The sequence below is a fragment of the Pithys albifrons genome, chromosome 6 (assembly GCF_047495875.1).
Source record: "Pithys albifrons albifrons isolate INPA30051 chromosome 6, PitAlb_v1, whole genome shotgun sequence".
NCBI lineage: Eukaryota > Metazoa > Chordata > Aves > Passeriformes > Thamnophilidae > Pithys > Pithys albifrons.
The window spans coordinates 43732396-43750847 of record NC_092463.1 but is presented as its reverse complement, the minus strand read 5'-3'; the positions used below and the strand labels follow the sequence as shown (position 1 = coordinate 43750847).

General features: G+C 35.3%; 1 protein-coding gene across 5 annotated transcripts in view; it reads right to left on the bottom strand.

Annotated features, from left to right (window-relative positions):
- LRRC4C (leucine rich repeat containing 4C) overlaps positions 1 to 18452 on the bottom strand; it is a 503584-nt gene that overhangs the window by 286989 nt on the left and 198143 nt on the right. For 3 of the 5 annotated variants that reach the window (XM_071558643.1, XM_071558642.1, XM_071558646.1), the window contains one exon: positions 9889 to 9978. The gene's annotated coding sequence lies outside the window, so the exon portion shown is untranslated. Of the gene's footprint in view, positions 1 to 9888; positions 9979 to 15624; positions 15678 to 18047; positions 18071 to 18452 lie in introns of those variants that run through there. The other 2 variants (XM_071558645.1, XM_071558644.1) reach the window with 2 other exon arrangements.

The window sequence follows — 18452 nt, the reverse complement described above, 5'->3', positions numbered from 1 at the left end:
CAAATTGAGGAAAAGAAAAAAAAAAAGGAAAAAAAAACCAAACAAGAGAGGGGTATAAGAACATCTAAAAACTATCATCCATGATTATACTTGCATTCAGATGTCTGGCTTCCACAATTCAGATCAGGACTACTCTGCATTTCTAGAACTGTTAAAATTCTGTGTGTGGTCAGCTCCTTCACTTAATGCATCTCTGTATATCCAAAACGGTGCCCCTGACAACTGTCCCCTATGATACATAGATGCACTCTGTCCCTGAATTCCTATTGACTCACTCAAAACTCACTGGCTGATTGAAAATGGCTGCTGCAGACCCATATCAAAAGTGCTACTAAGGTTTTCTGCTCTGGGCTCAGCCAAGGAGGTTTCCAGGAATTATTCCTTTAGTACCTGGAGACAGCTTATGGCAGCTCTCTCATTCCCATGTTGAGATCATTTCGATTGTGTTTTGGAGAATGGAAGTAATCCATTGTCAGGTTCATGGTGCAACAGCAGGAACGTCTAAAACTACATGGCTGCTCTGATCTCAGATGTGTTTAGGGTGACAGTAGCTGTATTCTTCATATTGCCTGACAGAGGACCTTTAGATCACTTCAACCACAGGTTCCACCATGACTTCAGATCCACAGCAGATACCAATGCAGAGTTTAATGCAATCTAACCTTATTTAAGTGCCAGCAATAGACTTGGGGTAACTGTTTACAAAAAATGTCTGTTTATTAAAACAATTTATAGCACTTAATTCTTTGGGGCTGATCACCTTCTGAAATTTCAGGTTTCCTATTTTAAGGCACATTTTCCTTTCTTTGTATATTTAAACTATGTATTTATGGAGATAAATGCAAGAAGTTGGAGAAATATCTGCATTATTTATAAATAGTATGCCATATTCATTAGCCAACTGTTGGTGATTTACCATGTATTTTTAACTACATCACCTAGTACAAAAATTTCTTCACGAGAATTTATTTTATCATTACTAATGAAGAAAAGTAGCTGATATTTCTCATAACATGCATTTTTACAAGCTTTTTCCCCCTCTCTCTTACTATTCTCATTACAGTGGGAGTCAATTTAGGGAGAGCATATGGCTTCTTCAGGAAGAATTATGTGGTCATGCCCGGACCATAATTAAAAGTATTGTTTTCTCAAACCACAAGACATTTTGCCTTAAAAAATAAGATCAAATGTACACATACATCTGAACACAGACCACTGAAACTAAGGACTAATAAAGAGAGATAGATACTTTTGCTTTCAGGCAGTATCTATTCTACAGAAGAACAAAATATAATTGAGCAGCAAACAGGAGTGAGTATGTGTGTGGTGGTTAGGATATTGGTCAACTAATATTTCAGAACTCTGAATAGATTCGGAATTGAGTTTAGTGAAGAAATAAACTTAGTATTATTTTAGCCAAACAGCATTTTCCAAGCTAATTACTCTCTCCCTATGTCTGAAGTATTTCCATTTACAGAACTGACAGTTCTCTAACGAAACTGACAATGCGTACCAGAACTGAAGTGATACATCTTCTCTATGATATCGATATTTAGGTTGTGTAGACAGACATATAAATCACAGCTTGGCATCTTATCTTTGAGGGGAGCAGATCTGCTAGAAAAATAACTGCATAGCAAGTGTCAAACTACACCATCCTATATTTACCTACATTTTTATGAGAAAAACATTACAAATAGTTACTATGGTCACAAGATAAATGCATACAGTAGAGCAGGAATTTATTCTCATAATGCAGATTCTAGAGAAGAAAAACATGGCTTGGTATCAATTTTCACATCATAGATACAATTTTACCATATCAATTCTGTCCCTTTGCTTGACTAACGACAAATGCAGGATATACTTCATAAGAGTCAAAAGAGTATCAGGCTTTTCTTTTAATAAAGCAGCTTGGAACACTTACCAAACAGAAGAACTGTAACAGATTGAAACTTCAACAAAGACAAGGACTGGCAGGATGTCAGTAAAAAAGGAGCAACAAAAAAGTACCCAGCAGCTGTTTTGATATCAATACCTCAAAACGGGGGGATTTCAAACATCCCTTTTCAGTAGTCAGGAGAAGCGCAACTCTCTTACTCCTCTCTGGTGTACAAAGTTCAAAATACTGTAACACTTTCTACCAAAACTTTCCTTCAAAACAAGATCATTTCATCACGTATATGGTCTTGGCATACACCTCACCTCCAAAACAAACCACAACCTTTCAGCTAACACACTGTGCACCAACAGCAGCTACCTGTGGCAGGGCCAAGTTGCCAGCTGCACCTCTGCCCCAGCCAGGGCAAATAACTCTGAAAACAAGGGAACCATGGCAAACTCTCTAGCATAGCAGTCTGAGTCTGCACCACAGAAACTTCTCTCTCTTTAACAGAAAAAAGAGCCCAAAACAAGTATATATGAAAATGTAGGATTTTCTTATTTTTCAGTCACCCATGAGAGCTTTTAATTCTTTGGTCCAAAAGATCAAAGAACCATATAACAAAAAGAGCTAACAGCTAAATATTCCTTCAAGCCTTTCTGCAAAACCAAAGACACTCCAATTTCGATAAATTCAAACCTAGAATTATTGTTTTGGTATTTTAAAGGGCAGTTGCAAAGAATAACATTGAATCACATGTTTGGGATTTTTTTTTTACTTTTGATCTTCAGGAGGTGGTTATATGTAAGTACATCAAAGTTCTATGGACACTAAGAAAAAACTTCGAATTTCTCAACATTTGGGGTATAACTTGAGAAGCTTCAGCTTGAAGAGTATCAACCATGTCATATCTATCATAAACATTTTAATGTCAAGACCATAAACTGGTGAGGCACAGGACATAATGTGACCTCTGTTCCAAAGGGACCTTCAAATTGATGACAAAACAGTTTTTGTAGTAATTTCACTGTAGTAATTTCAATTTGTAGTCTGATAACTGAAAGCATACAAATTAGTCAGTAAACCTTCCATTTCTGCGATTAGGGTTGTATTTAACATGTGATACATGGTATACATAATACACACTGTACTAGGTTGCTGAGGATGACAGTATCTAAGAATTGTAAATATTTTTAATTAATAGAATTAAAGTTCATGTAATTTAAATACATAAATACCTGTATTTTTAATATACATGTATGTTTTATGACAACTAGATTGACCTGAATGCAGTCTTGATGTACTCTAATCAAAGACTACTCTTTTACTCTTTCACTTTCTGCCCTGGCTGTGTGGAAGGAGCTCAGATACCTAATAATATTGGGGTTTGGGGGGAAATTAATGTTGAAACATTACGAATCAAGTTTTTATTAGCCCAGTACATCAACAGACACACACAGGTGCTCTGTAATCTGGCAGAAAGCCACAGACATACCACTGATTAATTTAACAGAACCATACAGAGAACATGCTTAAAGTGTCACATTTTTCTGTCATCTGAATGCTTATCTTATACCCAGAGGCATAACTAGATTAGATCATAGTGAGCATACAAAAGCAATAAAGTCTTCTGTCCATTAGTTTTGCTGTATTAAGTTTAAAAGGATCCAGTTTAAATGGTGGATGAGCAAGAACAACTGGAACAATTTGCAAATTCCCTCAGCAAGTTGCTGAAAATTATACACTTTAAGTGCTCTGCATAAAGGCCTGAGAAAATTGAGTATATTTTCTTTCTAAAAACCCAATATCAATAAAATGCTTCCAAAAGCTTGATATGTTGCCACTGGTAACTGCATGCTCCCAGACCAGACTTTGCTTACAAACTCAGAGCAGAACAATTAGTAGACCAAGAGGCAAACTATCAGGAAGATCATTGCTACCACTCTTCAAGAAAGTGAAAGATTATAGAGAAAAATTAAACACAGAAAAACTACTTTTCTGAAGTAACACAAAGATGATGTCACAGAGCGTTACAAGCACACATTAACCAAGAGCACACATTTGAACAGATTCAATTTTATACTAGCTCTACTTAACTAGTAATGCTGCTCTCTGGGAAAAATTCTCATGTCGTAATAGAATGTGATGATTTTTTTGACAGTCTACACCTTGAAGGACAAAAGAAAAAGCATCTCTCAACATTCATTTCCATACTGTACACAAGATGGAAAAATAATTAACATCATGAGAAAAACTTGGAAAACTAAATGTTCTGGTACATCACAAGGTAGAACAGATTTCTTATACTGACTGACTTAAGTATTACCAATCCATCAAAGTAGATTTGTTTTCTACAGTTTCCTTTGCAGTCTACATTTAAATATCTCAAGTATGTTATGCAAGTCTGAAATAGTCACTTCCCTTAAAATTAATGGTAAAAACATACTGACTTCTATGAGACAATTCATCATATGTCTTAAAACTCACTTGGAGAGAGCTTCTAAAGTCAACTTCTGTCCTCTTGTAAAGAAGATAGTACATACTTGAATCTTAGACAGTTTCAGATACCTAAATTAATTAAGCTGAGTCTATTCCTAAATGCCTTGGTAATTATTAGTCCTGTTGATTCTTTCAAATCCTACTAGTTACCCCACAATGACTGTCTCAAGGATCTAACTGGCAAACACTCCTGCATGAACCTCATGTTCTCTTCAGTGAGTCATGACCAAGGGCAGCCACTGCTACGACTGTAAAAGAAAGTAAAGCTGTTCCTTTAGCACCCTTTGCAATGCACGATGGTAAGACAACTGGAGAGAAACACTTGCAGTTTTGGGGAAGGAAAAATAAATTAAAAGTGTTTTATGTAACACACTATAAATGTGTGGGAAGAAGTCAGGCTATTTTTGCATGAAATACAGAAGTTTTTATGTAAAATCACAAAATACATGAATAAACTTTTATTAGAAAACAATACAGGCTCAGTGGATAGCAAAGACCTTGCAGCTCCATCTGCAGTCTCCTCTGCTGAGGAGCCCAAGATGATTAGTCACAGTGGTGAGACAAAAGCAAGATATTAATAATGTTTGACCAGGTGGAAAAAGCTCCCCTTCTTCAGACAGAGTCCTTAAGGAACATTCTTGGAAAAGAAATTGAGCTCTTCTAGAAGAATTAATGTTTTCACTCTCAATACTCCATAGAGATCATCGCCACATAAATAATGGTAATCTGTATAATTTCTTTTGTGATGCTTATTAAGAATACTGTTCTAGTTTTTTTTGAATGAGAAAAACAAAACAAACAGAAAACAAACAAAACATCAATTTCAAACCCAAAATTTTCAATCTCAAAATATAATGCTATTCCTTTTGACATTTTGATAAACTTCACAGAATCCACTGAAATTATACATTTGGCCCATAATCTATGAACATTTTTAATTCATTTTTGAGTGACATTTTAGTGGCTATAGGTTTTGCTGAACAATTGTTCAGAATCTAGTATCACAGAATCACAGAATGTTTGGGGTTGAAAGAGACCTCTGGAGGTCATCCAGTCCAACTCCCCTGCCAAAACAGGTTTACCTGGAGGAGGTTCCACAGGATTGTGTCTAGGTGGGTTTTGAATATCTCCAGAGAAGGATACTCAACAGCTTCACTGGGCAGCCTATTCCAGTGCTTAGTCACCCTCAACATGAAGTAATTGTCCCTCATACTTAGATGGAACTTCTTGTATTTCAGTTTGTGCCTGTTGCCACTTATTCTGTTGCTGGGCACCACTAAGAAGAGTCTGGGTCCATCATCTTCACAACCACACTGAAGATATTTGAATAAATCTATAAGATCTCCTTTCTGTCTTCTCCAGGCTAAACAGGCCAAACTCCAACAGCCCTTCCTCATAAGAGAGTTGTTCCAATCTCATCATCATCTCTGAGGCCTCCACTGGAACTTCTAAAGTAGTTGATATTCTTTCTTGAACCAGGGAGCCCAGAACTGGGCACAGTGCTCCAGTATTATACAGATGCAGCTGATAAAAGCGTTAATCCAAGCAGACCATACGGAAACTATGAGCATTAGATGTAGACAGACACTAAATATGGAGGAGCCATTGCTGCTGAACTGAACTTGTGCTTCTTTGTGAAACAAGAATAGTGCTAAAGTTTCCAGACTATAAAATAATGGATCTCTGACTACAGTTCAACATAATAAACTAATACAAAAGCAAAAGTATTGTTTTTCTCCCTCTTTTCAAAAGGGTTTATTTATAATGTGAGATTAGGTAGATAAAACTTTCTAGACCAAAAACAGCATAAGAAACTAAGAAATGTTAATAAATTAGCAGTAATTTCTCCACATCTTTGACAATAACTCTTTTATTCTTTAAGCTGGATGTAGAAACCAAAAAGATAAATGTAGTAGCCAATCAAAAGCCCTCATATATCTTTCTGTCTGTCACAAAAGATATGCTAGAATGAGCTTCCTAAAGATGTATAGTTGAGATTCTAATAGCAACATAATCAATAGGAGCTCTGCTATGCAGAATGCACACACCAGGATTTGCTTAGGTGCCCACACTACAAATTCCTCAACTTCAGATGGTAATTGAAACTGATGAAATAGCAAAGACTTATAACTACTTGAAACCATCACTTTTGCCTCAAAAGAAAAAGTTAACCTTAGTACTTCAACCCTACATATTACTAATCAGATCTTATAATTTAAGGTCTTTATTAGGTCTTTAAATTTAGTGTTCTTACTGTACCTGCCACAGTTTCCTCACAGATTTGCTTCAATAGGAAGAACAATTTAATTCCTAACAATAAACTTGGACCAAAAATAAAAGAAAAGCACTGCACACACTTACAAGTATGCACCAATACATTAGCAGCAAGAAAACATATTATTATTACAAAATGCATGCCTGAAATTACAAGCCTTCAAAAGCATTTTTATTTCAAATCAGTTTTTAAAGAGTATGATTTGTCTAACATGTTATTAGGACCTCTTCACATGAAAGGAGAAAAATGGATTAATAACAAAGACCATACTGATTGAAATCTAATTTCTATTATCATAATGAAATGATGTTTTTTGCATGCAAGCTAAAGCTGTGTATTTTGTGATACGCAGTCCCCTAACATAATGTCACTCATTTTTCTGCTCACTCTTAGAGCCATTTTCTGTTGAATTGAAAATAACAGTGTCTCAAGTAACTGCACAATATAAAATGCTTCCAGTTAGAAGCAATTCTCTAATGAGAGAAAGAATTAAATCAATCATTCCCAAACAGTGTTTTCAGCTGAAGAATAATAGCCACATATAATCCCTTTAAAATAATATATAGCTGGATTATTATCAGCACTATTCAGGTAATTAAATCTCCCCCCCTCCCACCCCCAGGACCACCACCTCCCCCAGCAAACCACACAGCAATAAAACTCCTAACAGAATTTGTATGCCATGAAATAATGGTATTTTGTAAAAACAGAACAATATGAATCAGGAAGAACTCTAGCAAATGAAAGACATTGATTATATTACAGAAACAAAAGAAATGTATCAGGACCTGCCCCAGGTTCATGGACACTCAGTGCACTGTCAGCACTCAAAAATCCCATGTGCTGATGCAGAGGATGGGAGTTAATTTAACCCCAGAAATGAAGCTCCCTGAGCTAGACCAGCCTTCTCAAAGCACAGACAACTCCAGCTCCAACCCCAACTCCAACTCCATCTTTCAGGCTTTCAGGGTCCCTGTCACACAGCTAGCAACTGCCACTCCTAGCACCAAAACATCATGGCTAGGAGCAAGGCCCAATTTCTACCCTCCAGGCTTTGCGACAGACAACTTCCATAATAGAACTGTGTTTATTTATCTCCTCCCTTATTACAAAAGCACTGGTATTCCTAGAATTTATCAGAAGGCCAGTTGCGATGAAAGACTGAGGACACATATTTAAGTTTTCACCAATTTCCACCTTCTGATACGAAAAAAAAATCTTGAAAAATGTAGATCAGTTCTCACCAGTCCCAATACCTCCTGTTACTGCCAGAATACCTCTGATTGCTGAATGTGTTGAAGATCAAACACCTTCTGTACATGCGCTTAGCTATCATGTTAGGTACTAGTCTGAGGCATGTATATATAAACTAGTACTGCGTGTAGTGTGTCTTTCACTAACCTTTTACAGCAACAGGGACTAGAAGTCCCTTCCAAAAAGCAGGGAGAAGAACTGGGCATCATAAAATTATAAGGGCTGTAATAGTAGAAAATGTAAATTGTAGGGTGGATACAGAAAGATGAAGCTTCCTGATCAGCTATAGCCAATAGCTACACATTGATATTAAGCCAACTGCAATCTAACTTTTAGTCTGGACAATAAAATGGCACCAAGACATTATTTAAAACTGATCTCTTTTATCACAAAATCTAATGAGCACATAAAGGAAAAGAATTCATCTTCACAATGCAGTGATGAAGAATCTGTTTTCTTTCCCTAAGAATGAAAAATTTTGTCTTAAATCCTGTGATCAGGACACTGAAAGTATTTATGAACAATAAACCTACATAGGCCTTGGTAAGGGATACCTAGCGATTCCCCCCAGTCTCATCCTGAATGAAGCTAGAAGCATCTGTGTCAACTTCTCAGACAAAACAAGAAGTTTAACACTACACCTCTGAGGTTTTTTTGACCAGAGGACCATTTTTGCAGCTTCTCTTGTCAGTCTTTCAGCTGAGAACAGAGACACACTGCAGTTCCCACTGTATACCTTTTATATCCTGGTTTGAGAACCACTGCCTTACTCTCCAGTTGAACAGACAAACAATTCTTTCCTTCAATTGAAAATTTATTTGCAAAAATACCATCTTTTATTAAATAATTTATTTTTTAGTGTTCTTGCAAAGTTCACTTGAACAAAGACAAGTTTAACTGGCTATGTGTCAAACATCATATTTAGGCTCTGACTAGTCACTATATATGACGCATCACCCCAGCCAGCGATCTGACTGGTCACTATATATGACGCATCACCCCAGTCAGTGATATAAGTTCTACACATAGACTGGAGCTTTTGTTAAAACAGTGACAGGAATTGTAGTGAAAAAACCAACTAACAGGATGGTGAAAATCCGCTTTCTGTGCAAGTGCATGACTGTTTGAATGACAGATATTCCATCTCCAAACACTGGTGCCCATAAATTGTCCCTATAAATGTCTGTGTACAGAAAAGACTGAAACAACCTCATGAACAAAGCTGAATCAATTAGCCTTTCAAAAGTCAAACGAATACTCAGAGATTCATCATCAACCTCAAGAACTGTGCCTTTCTCAGGCAAGAAATGCTTATGGCAATGAAATCAAACAGAAAGAGAAGTTAAGATTGTCATCCCACTAGCAATATCCAAACCAATATTTCTACTGAACAGCAACAGTGTTCTGTACACGTTGCTGCGGGAAAGAACAAATGGCCTTTTTGCTTTCCCTTCTGTACTAGCGCATTAAGTCTGAGAAGGTCATTAATATTACTTAGTGTCTCCTCCAAACTGAAGATTTTATTCAGTGTTTTGACTTCTGTCAGCCTTTATGTAATTGTGTTTTTGCAGTTTCTACCAGAAAAGGTCACAATACTGCTATTTTGGAAAAGGCTAACAAATCAAGATGTTTATCTAATGTTAGGTCATTGTACTGACCAGATAGGCCCTGTATAATTTTTAGAGCTCTGCTTATAAATTACCATTAATTTTGACTTGCGTTGTTATGAACTTTCTTGTGTGAAGTTTATGAATGACCAGTAGAGTCTGATGAATATGAATGTGCAGAGTAAAACAATGGGATAAGAATACCTTCTGAAAGGTATTACCTCAGACAATGTCACTGTACCTTATCTGTGGCTGTGACAAAAATAAATTAAGAAACATCTCTTGCCAATGTTTTCTGTGTTAAAATCAAGTAATAATCACTACCTAAATTGAACACATAGTCTGTGTTACAGTAAGCATATTACACTTACATGTTGTTCAGAACACCCAGAAGGACATCAGCCCATTTTCTTTCTGCATCCATAAATAATCATGATTTCTTCCAATAAAGAAATTCATTTCTGAAAAGACAAAATAAAAAAAAAAACAACAAGGAAAACATGAGATTAATTTAGAGCTTTTTTAGTAGTCACATTGTAGTAATACATGAATATGCCTTACCACAGCAAGTGTTCTCAATTTGAACCAAAAATACCTTTCAGAAATAGTCTAACAGAAAATGGAATCTTGTAAAAAAAATGCACTCACATTTTTCTTAAGCAAGATAATACCACATTTTCCTTGAATATTATTGCAAGAAGGATTTGAAGAAAATCGTATATACTATATCCCAGAATATCTCCCTTTATCCCTTTTCAATATGTATTATTGAGAATACATGAAGAAAAGAAACAGGTAGGCTGAATAAGAGACCCTTACAGGGAAATCAATTTAACAGTGGAGTGAGTAGACTTGTAAGCAAATGAAGACTTACTCTACAGATTACTATAGGACAATTTATGAGAACCAGTTCATTTCTACTGCTCTGACAGAAGTTTAGGAGAGCATAACATTCCTTCTAGTAGGAAATTAAATGGAATTTTAAATTTTTTTTGTATTTTGCACCTTTAAACAAATATCTTCTAGTTAGTAAGTTTTGTTTCTTACTTATCCTAGAATAACAAAACATGCTAAGATTTCCATCAGTGTTGTGGACTGTTCCTTGATGTCAACTGCAATTTCCAACATTTTTGATAAGTGACTGTATTCCTTCGGATTCCTGAATTATTAGGGATTTTTAACTAAATAATTTATTAGAGTTTTTTCTCACTCTTTGTGAACCAACCTTCAGTCACCCTACAGATAAGGATGCTAAACACAGAAAAAATTACTTAGAAGCTTTTAGTACCTTTTAACCTTTCAAGACTGAGAGAAAATATTACTTAGGATGAGCTGAAGTGAAAGAATGTGATAGGTTGTCTAATAAATCCACTTATTATCAAATTCCTACAAAGAATCAAGTGATGGCACACATGTACTCATAGAATGAGTGCTGGTAGCATGATACAGCTTTCTAGTTTTGTCAGCTTTTCATGGAACAATGATTACAACATTCTGGGATTATCTGGCCTTAGGGAAATACAGACTGGCTATAAATAGCACACATGGTGAAGTTTAGCTTGGCTCATAATGTTGGAAGTACAGATACAGAAACAGTACAACTAAAAGTATTAAAAACATCTCAACAGTAGTTAAAACTTCTGAGTATATGAGAGGGGAAAAATATAGAAATAACATTTAAACCTTTTGTTCAGGATATCGCTCTGGGGCCCCCAAAGTAAGAAAGACCTCAATCTGCTAAAGCAAGGCCAAAGGCGGGCCACCAAGATCATCAGAGAGTTGAAGAACCTCTCATATGAAGACATGCTGAGAGAAAGTAAGGGCTGGAAAAGAGAAGGCTCCAGAGAGACCTTACAAGAACCTCCCAGTACATAAACAGGGCCTACAAGAAAGTCAGAGAGGAAATTTTTACAAGGGCATGGAGTGATAGGACAAGGGGGAATGGCTTTAAACTGAAAGAGGTTAGATTTAGATTAGATATTAGGAGAAAATTCTTTACTGTAAGGTGGTGAGGCACAGGTTGTCCAGAGAAGTTGTGGATGTCCCATCTCTGAATGTTACAGGACAGATTGCATGGGACTTCTAGCAACTTAATCTAATGGAAGGTGCCCCTACCCATAGCAAGGGGGTTGAACTAGATGACCTTTAAAAGGACCCTTCTGACTCAACCTATTCTATGATTTTCTTATTCTCAGTAACCCCTTGCCTTGTTAGATAATTTTCAGTAGTTCCAAAGTCATGTTTGGGTTCACAGAGAATAGATGAACACATGATATGGAAAACAGTGAAAGGATCTTTACATTTCTAAGTTAGGTATCGGTAGCCTTTCTCTCACCAAGCTCTGTCTCCTATAAAAAAATAAAATACCAAAGATTCATTCATACGCAGCTCATCTGCTCTGAAACTCATAGACATGTGTCCACAGGATCAGGTAAAAGAGTACTTATTCCTGCCTAAGAATGCAGCAGTCCAATGCAATCTCTCTGCCTTGGATAATATAGTGAAGCTTTGTTTCACACACATGTATGTGGCCACATGGTTTTAGGACTGTCACCTAAGAGTGTTAGGCATGGTTAGTGCCTGCAGTGACCACACAGAAATATTTAGCTGCTGGTATCATTTGCATATTGTGATTATACAATAGATGGAAGCAAAGATCACTACACTAAAAATATTACAAATTTGAGAGACACAAAATGACATGAAACTAGAGAAATATAAAATTTGGGGACAAAATCCATTTACGGACATTTAAGAAATCATCAGTATGGCACATTATAGAATGCAGTTCAGGAAAGAGTATAAGGGTTTTAGGAAACATATCTGCAGTAGAAACATGAAGTAATTCAAAATATTTTATGTCATAGCCCATTATCCAATAGCAACCAAAACTATCATTAATAAAGACCTGAAAACAATTATCTTATGTAAAAACATTTTATATTTTAATAATACTTTTTATAATTTAAAAAGTTTGATACTATGAGTTAAAGATAGAAAAAATAGTAGGAGAAGAAAGTGAATAAGGGTGAAATAATCTAAAGATGAAAACACATTTAATCAGCATGATGCAACATTGCTGTAATTAAACTCTCATGCTGCTATTGTACTACTATATTTTATACAAACATTAGAAAATAATATATAATTAGAGTTGCCTACACTGCAGAGGGACTTGGGCTTGAAATATTGTAGCTAAGAGAATGATGATTGTACACAGCAAATTTAGAGACATCAAAATATATAAGATTTTTTCAACATCCACACCCCCAGAGTAGCCACTTACATTTCTTAATTAATATCCTACAAATACAGGATTTCAGAATAATTCAACTAATCACCTAGCACACATTAATTTACTGAAATAGCATCAGGGATCTTCAGACATTTCTCTGCCTGCTTGCCCTCCAGTGACTTCTACAAACTATTAACAAAAAGCATCCATGACATTATTTTTCCGCTGTTTTGTTACTCTTAGTATCATATTTCCAGTGTTTTAAAGAAGGAAATAGAAACTACACCTTCTTATCTCACCTATACTAAGAATGGAAACCACTGATCTCAGCCTTCAGTGCAACAACTAACACTATAAACCTTTGGGAATTTCACCGGCATATTTTTCCTACTATCAGAACTTTCATATTTACCAAAATATGAAAATATCTTGCTTCAGCAGCAGGATAATGTATCAAATGTATTTACTTTATAGTCCACTGTAAGCCCCACCTAGCTGCAATGCTGACCCTTTGCAAGCTGTTTGCCCTGAAAGTTCTCTACCATTAACAGTTCCTAGTTTCTTGACTCCCCCAGGATATCAGGATACAATAAATATAAAACTTACATGCATTTTTGCCAACTAATTTTCAATTATTCTTGCCTGTATTTTTCTTTGTTATTATGTAATATAGGCTTGTCATTAACACTTTTTTAATATTAATAAATCACTGAATAATTCATCTTTTCAGAGATTTTTATATGCTCACTTGCCCAAATAATAGCATACAATAGCAGTTATAAGTCACATTTTGACCCAGCCTTTCCAAATTTGTCCTTACATAGGCATTGTTTTCATACATAGCTACATTTTACCACATTCTTTTTCTTTTTTTTTTTTTTCTGGGGCGGGGGGGGGGGCGGAGGGGGGTTGGCCACAGAGGCAGCCCATAACATTGCCATGCACAGTAAATTAAGTTTTCTGGATGACAGAAAGAACAGCAGAGTTGATGCAAGGCCAGCCAATTATCCCACAACAAAATGTGTTCAATGCTAGTCAGTCCCTTTAAATTAACTTACAGAAGCATAAATTAATAGTGTAGAGGGGACTAAAACAATGCTTAAAATGAGGAAAAAAAGGAGAAAATGTAGCAACAGAGCTTTCTTTGCAGATGGAAAAAAAAAAGACTGAATTGCGCCTAATTTCAGTAGTGCTCGGTAAGCAGAAGGGCCAATTAAGGACTTCTTTTCAGGTTCAATTTTCATCTTGAAAATGGGTTAGCATACCTGAATGGTATATAATGTTTTTCTTACATTTCAAATTGTTTCTTTCCCTTAGAAATATTAGAATGTAAATTGTTATGGACAACTATTCAATCAAAATGCCTCTGAGAATTCAGAATGCAAGTGTTTAAGAGGCAAAATAAGTGCAGTACAAAACAATTTAAGTTAGCACTCTTGGTATTAAACCAGAAATTTCAGAAGTTATAAAGCTATGCAGAAATAACTGTAAGAGCTCAGATTTTGATCAATATTTCTACTGCTCAAAAGCCAAGCAGCAGATAATGCAATTACTACAGGAAAGTTCAGGTTTAGTTTTATGCTTTATCCAGAAGAGAGGATTATAGCTTCAAACTCTGTTTCTAAGGCACTGGTTCAATACAGAGTCATTAAGTAGTGCCTAAAATTCACAAGCTTATCTCCTTACATGTTTGGTTTGTTTGTTCATTTTACAACTGCAGCATAAGGAACAGTCAGTGAATGCTGCTCATCGGAAGTGAATTGAGTAGCATGTTGAGTTTCCAGGTGCGTTACAGAGCTTGTGAGTAATTACTCAAATTATTGCAAGAAACGCAGTGATCTTCATGACATCAGGTGATATTGATTTGGGGTTTAACAGTTGCACTATATTTTACAGCTAAATTACAAAGACTTTGGAATTTTTCATTTGCAACACCACCAGAGACTAACTTTTTCCTAATACAAACTCCTCCTCTCTCTCCTTCCTAAAATAAATGCATTGAACAAAGACAAGTACTACCCAGACAAGACACTATTTTATTCAACCTATTTTTAGAATTTATTAACATGATGAAAAAATGCAGAATCTTTTCAGAGCCCAGAACAGTGCTGCTGCCTCCCACTAAGAGCTATTTCGATCTGGCACCCCGACTGTTGAGGGAATACATTGTAGGCATTAGCTAATATTTTCTCTGGTTTAGCCAAATGCTTTACAATTCTATTTTAAGCATTATTCCTCTACTTTCCATATTTCAAAAGTGTAGGATCAAACCTCTGGAAGAAAAAAAGAAGACACAGAAGGCAAATGCTACTCAAATTCTGGCAATATGTGTATTACTGGGGGGGAAAAAAATTCACAGACTAGGTATTTTTGAATCCTGCCCACTCAGACAACTGTGACTTATTTTAAATTAATGGACTTAGAGATGCCCTGACAAGGAACATTCAAAATTTACAGGTTAATACAAGCAAGATTCACTTAATTTCCTGTATCTCCATCATGAACTTTGCCATGGTACTTAACTTTCCAATTTAGTGAGGGGAAAATAAAAGTTTCTTGAGATTACTGATGGAAAATAGGTACACAACTCAGAAAGAATAAAGTCAGAGCATAAGTTTAAACAGGATTTGCATATTTTCAGGCCTGAAATTGCAGCTCGGCATGCAAAGAAACCAAAGTCAGTTTACATGCAGCATTTCTACACTCTCAAAAGCAAGCAGAAAGGGGAGTTGCATTGTATCAGTTAAAACAGAATTAAGAAAATAATATATGTTATGTGTCAATTCTGAGACTGTCTCATAACTAAAATGTAAGATATAACTTAACTCTCTTCATTTTGTTTATAAACATGTAATCTAATCATTAGCAATACCTTAGAATTTTGTGAATGCTATGCTTCTTTTGTATCAGGTCCTCAGACACAGATCAGTTCCATAGTATCAAAATACTTGCATGAAGCTATAAACAACATTAAAACAAGAAAACTGAAAAGCAGTCCAGGTAACACCATGGGAACTCAATGTCATTCACATAAATTTGATGGAGTATTTAAAAAACAAGAAAGATGACTGCAATAAAGTAACAACTGTCAGTTATAATAAAAGCAGAAGACCTATGTGAGGCATCAGGCCATACACTGAGTTGTTCTTCAGACCTCATCGGGTGGTGATTCCCATGTAACTATTGTTAAACACACAGATAAAAAAAATACAGAATATTTTCAAAAGTTCATGCTAGTTGCTGAGACAGATGCTTTTCACAAAGGCTGTAAGATTCATGAAAACAATTACCAAATAGTAATTATGTTCAATTGAACAACTTTTGCAACCATTTGACTTAATTACACTCATGGCCTCGCCTGCACATATGATGATTATATTCATAACAGAACTTAAACATTTATTAAAGTTAAAATTTATCCTTAAATATAATTGAAATTTTGCTCATAATATGTTTTAAATAGAATTAAACTTTCATGTTTTTTTCAGAATAGAAATAGTCTTATGAATAGGCATAAGAGCTTTCTATAGCAGTTATGTAAAAAGAGCTAGAGAAAAGGCACAGTACTGTACGAAATATGAATCCTAGGTGGCTTCCCAAAGCAGAAAGGGGTTACATTTGAGACTAAATGTTTTCTGAAAGTTTTCACATTTATTTTCAGATACTGATTTTCCTTAATTTAAACATTCCTTTTTTTCTTTTTTTTTAATTTAAATGGGAATTAGCTAATTATACCCCATTTTTATGATGTTTTAGATCACTGTTGGGATAAAAACTAGCCATCATGAATAAATCTAAAAGAAATTATAGGTATGTATAATGAAGTAAATCTAAGATCAAGTGGAAAAAATAAAGAATTTAAGTGAGACTTATCCACCTTCTAAATTACATAGTTCAAAATTTTCAGTTGCACTGACTAGTTGCATAACCTCTTATTACAGAGATAAAACTCCAGAGATAGTTGAAACTAGTCAAAATTTAAGGAGTATTAGCTATGAGCTTGAAAGTATTTGTGCATTAACTATAGATGAACTGTTATGAACATGAAATAAACAAATATGCATTAGAATATTATTATTAAGAAATTATCAATTTGTTATTCAAAAATGAGTTTGTATTTGTGGCCTACATGTTCAAAAAGAGCTAATTATTCATCTGTAGTTTCAGAAAACCAAACTATATTATCAACATGTTCATTACAAAGAACTGCATGAAACCTTGTAGCAGCATGTAAGCAGAATCTTGACTAATCCAGGCCAACAGTCAAACAAATAAAGCAGTTTGACAAATGACATAATGCTTATAATTATATTTTTGTGTCATCTTCTCTTTATTTACAGTTTAAACAGGAATGATTTTATTGCCAACTGATTTTAAGTCACAACAGCTGGAGAGTAACCCACAATGGTAGTCTCTGCAAAAGAGTATGTAAGAAAGTTTGAAAGATGATCAGAAGAAAGGACACTTAATGAAAGCAACAGGTCATTCCAAGTGCTAAAAACAGTCCCTCCAAACATTCTCTCCCTCACAGTTTACATTGTTAAGCATGACACCATAGGGTATGGAATACTCCTTAGGCTGGTTGGGGTCAGCTGTCCTGGTTGTGTCCCCTCCCAAATTCTTGTACACCTCCAACCTACTCACTGGTGCAGCAATGTGAGATGCAGAGCACCACATGAAGTCTGATGATTCACTCTGTTTAAGCACTGCCCAGAAACAACAAAATTTTCAGCACAAATCCACGCACGTTATTCTGAAGAAAATTAATGCTATTCTATCTAAAACAGGTACAAAACTTCAGAGGATAAGACCTAAGAGACCTCAGCACTGAAAAACAAAGAATTGGAAAGAGCTCTGAAGGTGGACTTCAGGTTGTATAAGGCTAGAGATCAGATGGGATTAAAGACAGATGCTGTGAGGTGAATTTAGTCAAACAATAAGGGAAGTGATTCTAACACACAATGCCTGAGACTTCTGCTGGTCATAAAGGAAAGTAGCTAGCACTACACTAGGAGAATATCAATTAATATTATTATTTTTATAGGATGCAGCTAATCTGTGGAGAAGACAACTTGCCATTTGTTCTGAATTTCTGTACATAAATCTTGCTCATCACTACTCTTTGAAACTCAGATTCACTTAGAAGTCCTCCCACCCTTCTCTCTGCCCTGCTACTAGGACATAACAGCCATTATGGTTTTATATTTACATGAGTCATGATCTTATCCACATAACAAAGTGTTAAAGTAGCTTTAGGAATATATCTATATAAAATTATACAGAATTTTCATTTACATTTTCTCAGGCGCTCTAATACAAGGATAATAACTTCTGTAGGTGCAGAGAAGGCATTCCATAGGATCTCTTAGTTTGAAAATACTGTTGATGTTGATTCAAAACTTTAAAAAGAAAGAGTAAATTAACATCAACACATAACACAACAGCAATTAAAAATGTGTAAGACAACTCTCTATTCCTAGAAATATACGGCGAAAATAAGACTGAAATATAAAAGCTCAATAACTTCAGTGAATAGCAAAGTTGCAAACAACTTGTGCACATATTATAGGACAGATTTTGAGTGATAGTTCTGACTGTTTTTAATGGCATTTTAAAATCAGCAGATAGAGAGAAACCAAGGGTTTAATATTTACAAGGATTTTAGAAAATCATTATCCTAAAAACGTAATCTCAAAATGA